At 35.2% G+C, this 9,012-nt stretch overlaps 1 long non-coding RNA gene across 1 annotated transcript; it reads left to right on the top strand.

The window, feature by feature from the left end:
- The first annotated feature begins 5,898 nt into the window (after positions 1 to 5,898).
- Positions 5,899 to 6,697, top strand: LOC150034186 (uncharacterized). The gene is made up of 2 exons (XR_016532480.1): positions 5,899 to 6,280; positions 6,400 to 6,697. It is a non-coding gene; the product is annotated as an uncharacterized LOC150034186 (long non-coding RNA).
- Positions 6,698 to 9,012: the final 2,315 nt, after the last annotated feature.

Consider the following 9,012-nt stretch of genomic DNA (forward strand, 5'->3'; position numbering starts at 1 on the left):
GTAGAACCTTAAGAATCTCGATTCTCAACTGCAAACTTCTCCAAATCTTGTTGTGACCACCTCAAGATCTTTCCTACTACTCTCTTCGAGCTTTAGATTGAGTTGTGGGACTCAAGATAAGTTTGAATGAAGAGAACTTGGAGAAGAACTCACTGCAACAACCCACTTGAAGAATAACTTCTTCAACTCAAATTTTTTTAGCAAAAACTCTATTGATGTATGCCTCAATTCCACTTCCATCTTCTCTATTTATTGCAGGACATCCATGCAAAGAAGATGACTGTATGAGATGTAGCTCATGTTTGGAGATTTGAAGCAAAATTTAAATGGGTTTAGTGTGAGCTGGTTGAAATTGTTAACGGAAAAAACCATAATTCCATTTTGTGTTTTTCAAACTTTTCAAATTTTACAAAATGATTTAAAAAATCAATTTGATTTCAAAATAGAAAATATTATTAATTTTACAAAATTAATTTCACAAATTAATTTTCTAATAACTAATAATAATTAATTAATTAAATGATTTAATTAATTCTAATTAATTTAATATCAAATATTAAATTAATTTTACATAAATTCCACCTTTATGAATTTAATATTTAAATCATATTTAAATATTAATAAATTCTTCAATTCCATTTAATGCCAAAAGTAAAAGCGTAATTATATCTCATATAATTACTAATTCCCTTAATTCTAATTTGAAAGTTTCAAGTTAACTTATCATACTACTCTAAAGCTAATCCATTTACGAGCTAGTAGAGGGACCTCGCAGACCTACAGATCATGGGCTCCAACGATCCAAGATTAATTGGCTAAACTCTTTACACCAAATTAACCCCCATTCGTTAACTAATGAGTCACTCCACTAAAGCCCATAGTTGCATTCCCCTCACTGTAGATATATTATGTCCATTCGATATAACCATAATTAGTAAGTTAACCCTTCACAGGTTGTTCATAATAATGGTTGGGTCAAATGTCTATTTTACCCCCAAGATTACCTCTTGTTTCTTTAGTCCCACTAATCATCTAATGAACAATTTATTTGTGATCCAATCAACAAACTGAGTCCCTTTCAGGCCAATGAGAGGGTGGGACCCCTTGTTCAAGACTCGAAGTCAGCACTTAAGGAACAACCTCTTTATTATCCCTAAAAGCAGGTAGGAGTGAATTCCATCTTGCACCCTATATTCCCAACTATCTACCTGGTCTTACCCCTAAAATGGAGGTTTATTGAGTCGGCGTTATTGAGCCAATCCTCACCTGTGCAAATCTAAGGATAATCTCGAATAAACAAGAGTTCATAGTTAGCTCAGGATTAAGATCAAGTTACCTAGGTCATCGCTTTGAAATAGTCAGTCTTAAATAGTAAACATCGTTATAAAGTAAGAGTGACTAATTTCGTGGTCCGATCTTGTACAAACCCATTGCATATCCTCGTGTCATAACATGTACAAATTAGGATCACATCGTTTGTAGTATTTTACAACTCCTTGTAACAACTACAGAGTAGGCCGCATCCGATAGTGTTAACCTCATTCATATACTATTAGATCATTTTGACTATTTACTCGAACCTGATCCACTTTTATGTCTCCACCTAAAGTGTAAGTACTCATGTAATAGTTATGGGACTTGTAGTTTATTGAATTTCAAATAAGAAATACATATTTTCAATAACAACTTATTGAATTTTCAGAATAAGTTTTATTGTTTACAAACCACGAGTTTTAGGACATAAGACACAACATCTAACATTTTGATCTTGAGTGGCAGAGCAACAGCAGTCGTCTTCTGGGGAGTGATCGCTACCTGTGGAGAAGACATTTAAACATAGTGAGCTAGAAGCCCAATGATTGACTAACCTTTGAAACATAAAAGACATACATATCGATCATGCTTAACAAAGAGATCATGAACTTAAAAACGTAGTTGAAAACTGAGAAATTATTCAAGAAAGTACTTACATAAAACTTCTCTACTAGAATTTAAACATAACATAGACATCATAGACATCAGCTCTGGAAGGCCCTCAGGCCGCAGCTTCCACATCAAATATCTTTACAAGAAAGCGACTCCTCTGGTCTGCTCTTGAGTGTAACCTTACTGAACCTTAGCTTGGTTGGGGGAGGGACCCTCCGGCCCAACTTCCACTATCACCTTAGACGAGGTGTGTCATTTTTTACCATTACTTATGTCTTTAGCTGTAACTCATTGAACAACTCATAACACTTGAAGCATAAAACATAATAACGTTATGTGAATACTTCCTGAATCTTAGTTGAGAACGAGCATTCATCGTTCAAGTTCCCAACGTCTGTATCACCCCAAGAGACCCATACTTCGTCCTCGATTATTGAAATATGGCCTAAGGGACCCACACATCAACCTCTCAAATATGGCCTAAGAGACTCATACTTCAGCCTCTTCTTCAAAACTTTCTAGGTGCACGTGGAGTTACTAAGTACTGTCAACACCTTAGGTACTTTCTGAACACCTTCCATGCTTTCAGTATTCGACTTACTAAAAACATATCATGCTTTAACATCATATATATTATGAATATTTCAAAATGTAGCTTTAATCTTAGAATTTGTGGAACTTAGCTACAGTCCTTAGAATGCATGTTTCAACATAAAATGCTTTATATGAAATAAGGCTATCATATCACCTTGGCATGCGATCAAACAAATACATACTTGAGGAAAAGGCTAAGCAATCTCATGAAGCTTAATTACTTGACAACATATAAACTTATCAACACTTATCATTGAATGACATAGTTTATCCCTCTTCTTAGTTCTTGCTAATACGGAGCCAACTCAACGCAAAGCATTATTCATTACCAAGTTTTACTAAAACTTGAATTCATCTCTTGGGATGTGGAACTTCTATCCATCACCTTCCCTGTCATATTGACCCTATGTGTAGCTAGAATCCTATCATCAACCATCTCTAAGCTCGGTTACCACTTCGAGGTATTGAGCTAAACATACTTTACTAGGAGTCCACCTAGATCTCACACTTAGCTTGTCTTATAGTAGCATACGTTAACCATTCAGATTTTCTCTAGGACAACATACTTCATAAGCACTAGACATTAATTACTTAAGAACATCCTGCCTACCATAACTGTCCATTCTCTATAAGTTATTAATCGACTAAGCATTTGTAAACATCAGTAAAGTAATTGCTAGGTAAGCGTTTGAGGTTGGCTATCAATAAGTAACTTTTCATAAAAGCATGAATTGTTAAATCATTCATAAACGTTTGTAAACATTAGAATCACTCACAGTCTTTGGGAAATTCTTTTAAGATTGATGAGCTTCTCCTACAAATGTCAACCCTATGAACATATCATATTACTTTAGTTATTGGTCATGGTTTCCCTTTTTAGACTCGCTTTCAGAATTAAGCTCACATTTATTCATTTTGCTTACAAAACTTTGTAACTTACCTTATGGCGTCGGCTACTTAGTCGAATTTAAAAGGGCTTAAACTTCAACGGGTCGCCTCCTTTCTGATACCCCCACCCAATACTTAGTAGGGTTTTTGAGGGTGCCATGCCCATGTTTAGCAAGTAGTTGCCTGATCGCCCAACAAATTCCAGATTCAACTTCTAATGTCAATAACTCAAAATCTAGAACTCATTTTAAGAAAATTCTTTCTGTTACCTCAAGTTTTCAGTGTAAAACTATTCGTGATTGGATCTAGAGCCTTAAATCTTCCCAGTTGCCGTAGACCACAAAGCTGCCTGCTTGTTCAACACTTCCTAAGTTTAGTTTGCAAAATATGTAACTCAAACCCCAGACCTTATCTTGCAAAAGTTCTTTGTACAAACTTACTCATAAAGGTGATAACAATACTACTTTAAATTTTCAGTATGAAATTCCATGTGGTTCGATCTAGATCTATGATTCTTCGTCGAGTGCCCAAAACGCCAGAAAAATGAACCGTCGACTCTTCCTTCCTTCTTCGGCCCTCTCTCTAGTGAGAAATCCCTTCTAAAGGCTCAATTTCAGAAACTAGACACACAAAGCTTTCTAATGGTACTAAGCTCGCCCGGTTTGCTCGAGCAAATCGTCCTAAAACGAGCCCTAAAATTCTGCCTCCCTTTTTATACTATCGTCTAGATCTTTGTGTGAAATCTCCTTAAACCACCTCATCCATTAGTGGAGATTAAGGGCCGAGATTAAGCCATCTGTCTGGGTAACTAAAAAGAAAAGTTTATAACTGAGCGTTTCGAGCAACTCGATCCTCGCTGGAAAACTCGATGGAGGAAGGTCCTTACTCGATGAAAGATTCGGTGACTCTTTGTTAAATACTCGATGGAAGGACTCAATACTCGATGGGAGACTTGGTGCTGGGAGCTTGCTCGATGCTTGCCCATTACTCGATCGCTCATACTCAACGTGCAACCCTTCCTTGCTTACCCTCGACGCTCGACCCCTTCCTCGATCACTTATACTCGACACTTGACCCTTCCTAGATTCTTTATACTCAACGCTCGACCCTTCCTCGATCACTTGTACTCGACGCTCGACAACATTTACTCGATGCCTGCCTTGTGCCCACTCAATGCTCAAGCATCCCTCGACATGACCAACACTTAGTCAGAAATTCACTTTGTAAGGCTAGATCAATAAGTAACCGAGAGTCAAGTTCCCATACTTAAACATTTTCCTTCTTCAAACTTATCCTTTACCTCGAAACACACAAATCCAATCTAACTTAAACATTTAACCCAACATTTTGCTTACTTAAACAAGAAACATAATGAAAAAGGGAAAGTAAGGTGTGGGTTTTACAGACATATGCGATTCCATTAATTTAAATAAGATAACAATGGCAATTATGGAAGATTCAGAAGCATAATTTTGAAGGATAATCCATCGCCTTCCTCCCTGCGACGAAAGAAATTGGAAAGTTCATAATAATTTTTTAGAGAATTTCTTGTTTTTTTCTCATACCACATAAATTTGTCAAACTCTCTCTCTCTCCCTTCCTCCCACTCTCTACTTTCTTTTCTTCCCCAAAAGATTTTTTTTTAAAAAAAAACATCTATATTCTTTAAAAAATAAATGGTGAAAAAAGGACAACTTGTTCAACGAAGAGATGGAGTGCATATCTAATGACATGTAGTCCAGATTTGGTGAGATGAAGTGAAATCCACGTGTGAACAGATCTGGTACAAAGATAGACCTCAACGATGGTGTGGATGACCTAGACAATGACGAACGAATCTGGTACAAAGATGAACCTCAATTTGGACAAACGATGGTGTGAACAAAGGAGAGCCTTCAATGAAGAGATAATTAAGGTTGGAGAAGGGGAAGAAGAGGGAGAAGGGGGATCAATGGTAAGACGGAGGGGGAAAGGAAAATTGGAAGATAAATAAAAAAAAATTGGGGTTTGAAGTTGTTTTATTTTTTATTTTCTATTGATAATTTCGGAAAGAGTGGAACAAAATTTGAGAGGAAAATGAAACGGAAGAGGGAGGGAAACAAATAAATGAAGATTGATTTTTTTTTTTTAGGATTCAAAACGAAAGGGAACAATGTAACATCCCAAGTTCCAGTTAAATTCAATTAACTTTTTTTTTTACATTATTTAGTTTTATTTCCTTTAATTTTGGGATTTCCGAGGCCAAAGTTTAGATAATTGAATTATTTTATTCTGATCGATTTCATTTTTGAATTTTATTTTGGAGAAGATTTGAATTTTTGAATTAAAGTGGGTCTTGAAAGTTACATAAAAGATAATTTATGATTTGGATAAAATATTTGTAATTTTGGAATTATTAGTATTTAGATTAGGAAAAGGAAAAGGTGTTTATATATATATATATATATATTATCGAAGAATGTGTAAGTTTATAAGAAAAAGAAGAATTTTTGTCTTCTCCTCCAGGTCCATCGCGTCTTTCTCTCTCTCTCTCCCTCTCTAGGCCGGCTTCCTCCCTCAGACACGTGGAGATCTTGCCCGTCGTCGTATCGTGCCACCGATTGTCGTTTCAGTTTGCCAGTCCGATCGAGATGTCGTCGTTGTTGCCTTTGTCTGAGCGTCGTCGTTCTGCCTACCACGTGCCTAAGCAGTTCGCCACATCCTTTGTCTTTCAGCCATGCCCCAGCCGGTCATCAATCCGTCCGCCGCCCTTCACTGCCAGTTGTCAGTCGAAGTTTGGAGAACAATATTGTGCTATCCAATGGAATGAGATCGTTTTCAATAAGAATTTGTCAAGTATTTGAGGTGTATCTTGAAGGCCATTAGATATTGGGTTTGTTCTATTGTTGCCCCAATTATTTTGGCCATTTTAGATTATTTTTTATTTTTTATTTTTTATTTTTTTTTATGGCTAGAAGTTGGGTTTTAATCCTTAATATTGTATTTTTCTAGGTTTGATTTGTTGCTTGGAGTTTGGAAGAGGATTAGGATTTAGCTGCACTTTAGGAGTGGTTTCGGATTCAAGAATTTTACGTTGTTAACTTGCTCATATTTGGGCCTATTACTGAGGTAAGTCGTACTATTACCGTCGCTTTCGTGCTAGGTGCCCTAGTTTAAAATTATCAAGTTAGACCAGTAAAAGCGATCTATAACCTCGTCTCAACAGATGTTTTAATTCAGTGGACTAACGGGTTGAGTTTTATGTTTTGACGGTGCACCATTTTATTCAATAAAGTTATTATTGAATGTATGAATTGTTATTTCATTTTAGAAATAACTTAAATCCAATAAATTAAGATCCATGGCTATTACATGAGTACTTGGGACATAAGAGAAGATCAAATTCGAGAAGATAACCAAAATGGTCTATAGCATACGGATAAGGCTTGGTACCTTATTCTGGGGATACTATCGGATACGGTTCCCTTTGTAGATGTTACAATTGTTATAAGTGCTACAAATGATGTGATCCTGATTCGTTAATGTGGAGACATGCGAGTGGGGGCATCCTATACAAAGAGTTTTTATAAGATCAGACTAAGAAATAAGTCACTCTTATTTTATAACTTTATTTACTGTTTAAGACTGACTATTTCAAAGGGATGACCTAGGTAACTTGATCTTAATCCTAAGCTAACTATGAACTCCTATTTATTCGGGATTATCATTAGATTTTCATGGGTGAGGGTTGGCTCAACTACGACGGCTCAATAAACCTCCCATTTTAGCGATAAGACCAGGTAGATGTTGGGTTTTATGTCCTAAAACTCGTGGTTTCTAAACAATAAACTAATTCTGTAATTCAATAAAGTTGTTGAATATATAAATTGCTTATTTCGTTTTAGAAGAAAATATAATAAACTAAAAAGATCCTTGACTATTACATGAGTACTTGATTTTTATGTGGAAATATAAGAGTGAATCAGGTTTGAGTAAATAGTCTAAATGATCTATAGTATATGAATAAGGTTGGGTGTCTTATTCTTGTAACACTATCGGATGCAACCCACTATGTAGTTGTTATAAAAAGTTATAAAATGCTACAAACGAAGTGATCCTAATTCGTACATGTTATGACATGAAGAGTGGGGGCATCCTGTGCAATGAATTTGCACAAGATTGAACCATAAAATAAGTCACTCTTACTTTATAACGTTGTTTGTTTTTAAAACTGACTATTTCAAAACAATGACCTAGGTAACTTGACCTTAATCCTGAGCCAACTATGAACTCCTTTTTATTCCGGATTATATTTAGATTTTTATAGGTAAGAGTTGGTTCAACAGCGCCAGCTCAATAAGCCTCCCATTTAAGGAATAAGATCGGGTAGGTAGCTGAAGACATAGGGTGCAAGATTGAATTCACTCCTACCTGATTTTAGGGATAGTAGAGAGGTTGTTCCCTTAAGTGCTGACTTTAGGTCTTGAACAAGGGGCACCACCCTCTCATTGGCTCGAGAGGGACTTGGTTTGATGATCAGATCATAAGCCAATTGTTCATTAGAGGATCAGTGCGACTTAAGGAACAAGAGGTAATCTCGAGGGTAAAATAACCTTTTGACCCAACCGTCATTACGAACAATCTGTGAAAGGTTAACTTACTAATCATGGTTATATCGAGTGGACACAATATATCTACAGTAAGGGAAATGTAACTACAAGCTTTAGTGGAATGACTCAATAGTTAATGAATGGGGGTTAATTCTGTGTAAAGAGTTTAGCCAATTAATCTCAGATCGTTGGAGCCCATGATCTGTAGATCCACTAGGTTCCCCTACTAACTCACAAATGGATTAGCTTTCGAGTAGCGTGATAAGTTGATTTGAAATATTCAAATTAGAATTAAGGAAATTAGTAATTATATGTGATATAATTACTATTTTAATTTTGGAATTAAACGAAATTGGAGAATGAATTAATATTTAAATATGATTTAAATATTAAATTCATGAATAAGAATTCATGGTAATGGAATTGGTGACAAATTAATTTAATATTTGATATTAAATTAATTAATTAAATTATTTAATTAATTTATTAATTTTATTAAAAAAATAATTTTGTAAAATTAATAAAATTTCAATTTTTAATTGAAATGAATTTTGATTTTGGAAATCAAAATTTAAATAAAAGAAAAATTGAAAAAACAAGAAAAAGTGGAAAATTCCAACTTTTGAGATTTTCCCACTTTCTTTAAAGCAAGTTAATCACATTCCAAAAACAATTTCAACCCAATTTCTCAAGCATGAGTTGTAATTCATGTAGGAAATCTATTTGCATGAAAGTCATGCTATAAAAAAATTAAAATGGAGTAGAAATCGAGCATGCTGATAACGAGATAATGCACGTTATTATAGCGTAAAGTTATAAAACAATGCAGGATTGCAATGGTAAAAAGATACAAAATTGCGTCCAAAAGTATTAAGTTCACAAATTGCGATCGCATGCGTCCATCGCATTAAAACAACTAACTTATGTATTTTATGCAGGAAAATGTGTTGACGCAAGGCGAAAATGCGATCCGAAGAAGTCATCGTCTGAGTGCATTAAGAGATTGCGGCTGCAA

This window comes from Benincasa hispida, chromosome 9, assembly GCF_027475165.1.
Source record: "Benincasa hispida cultivar pf3 chromosome 9, pf3_genome.v1.1, whole genome shotgun sequence".
Classification (NCBI taxonomy): Eukaryota; Viridiplantae; Streptophyta; class Magnoliopsida; order Cucurbitales; family Cucurbitaceae; genus Benincasa; species Benincasa hispida.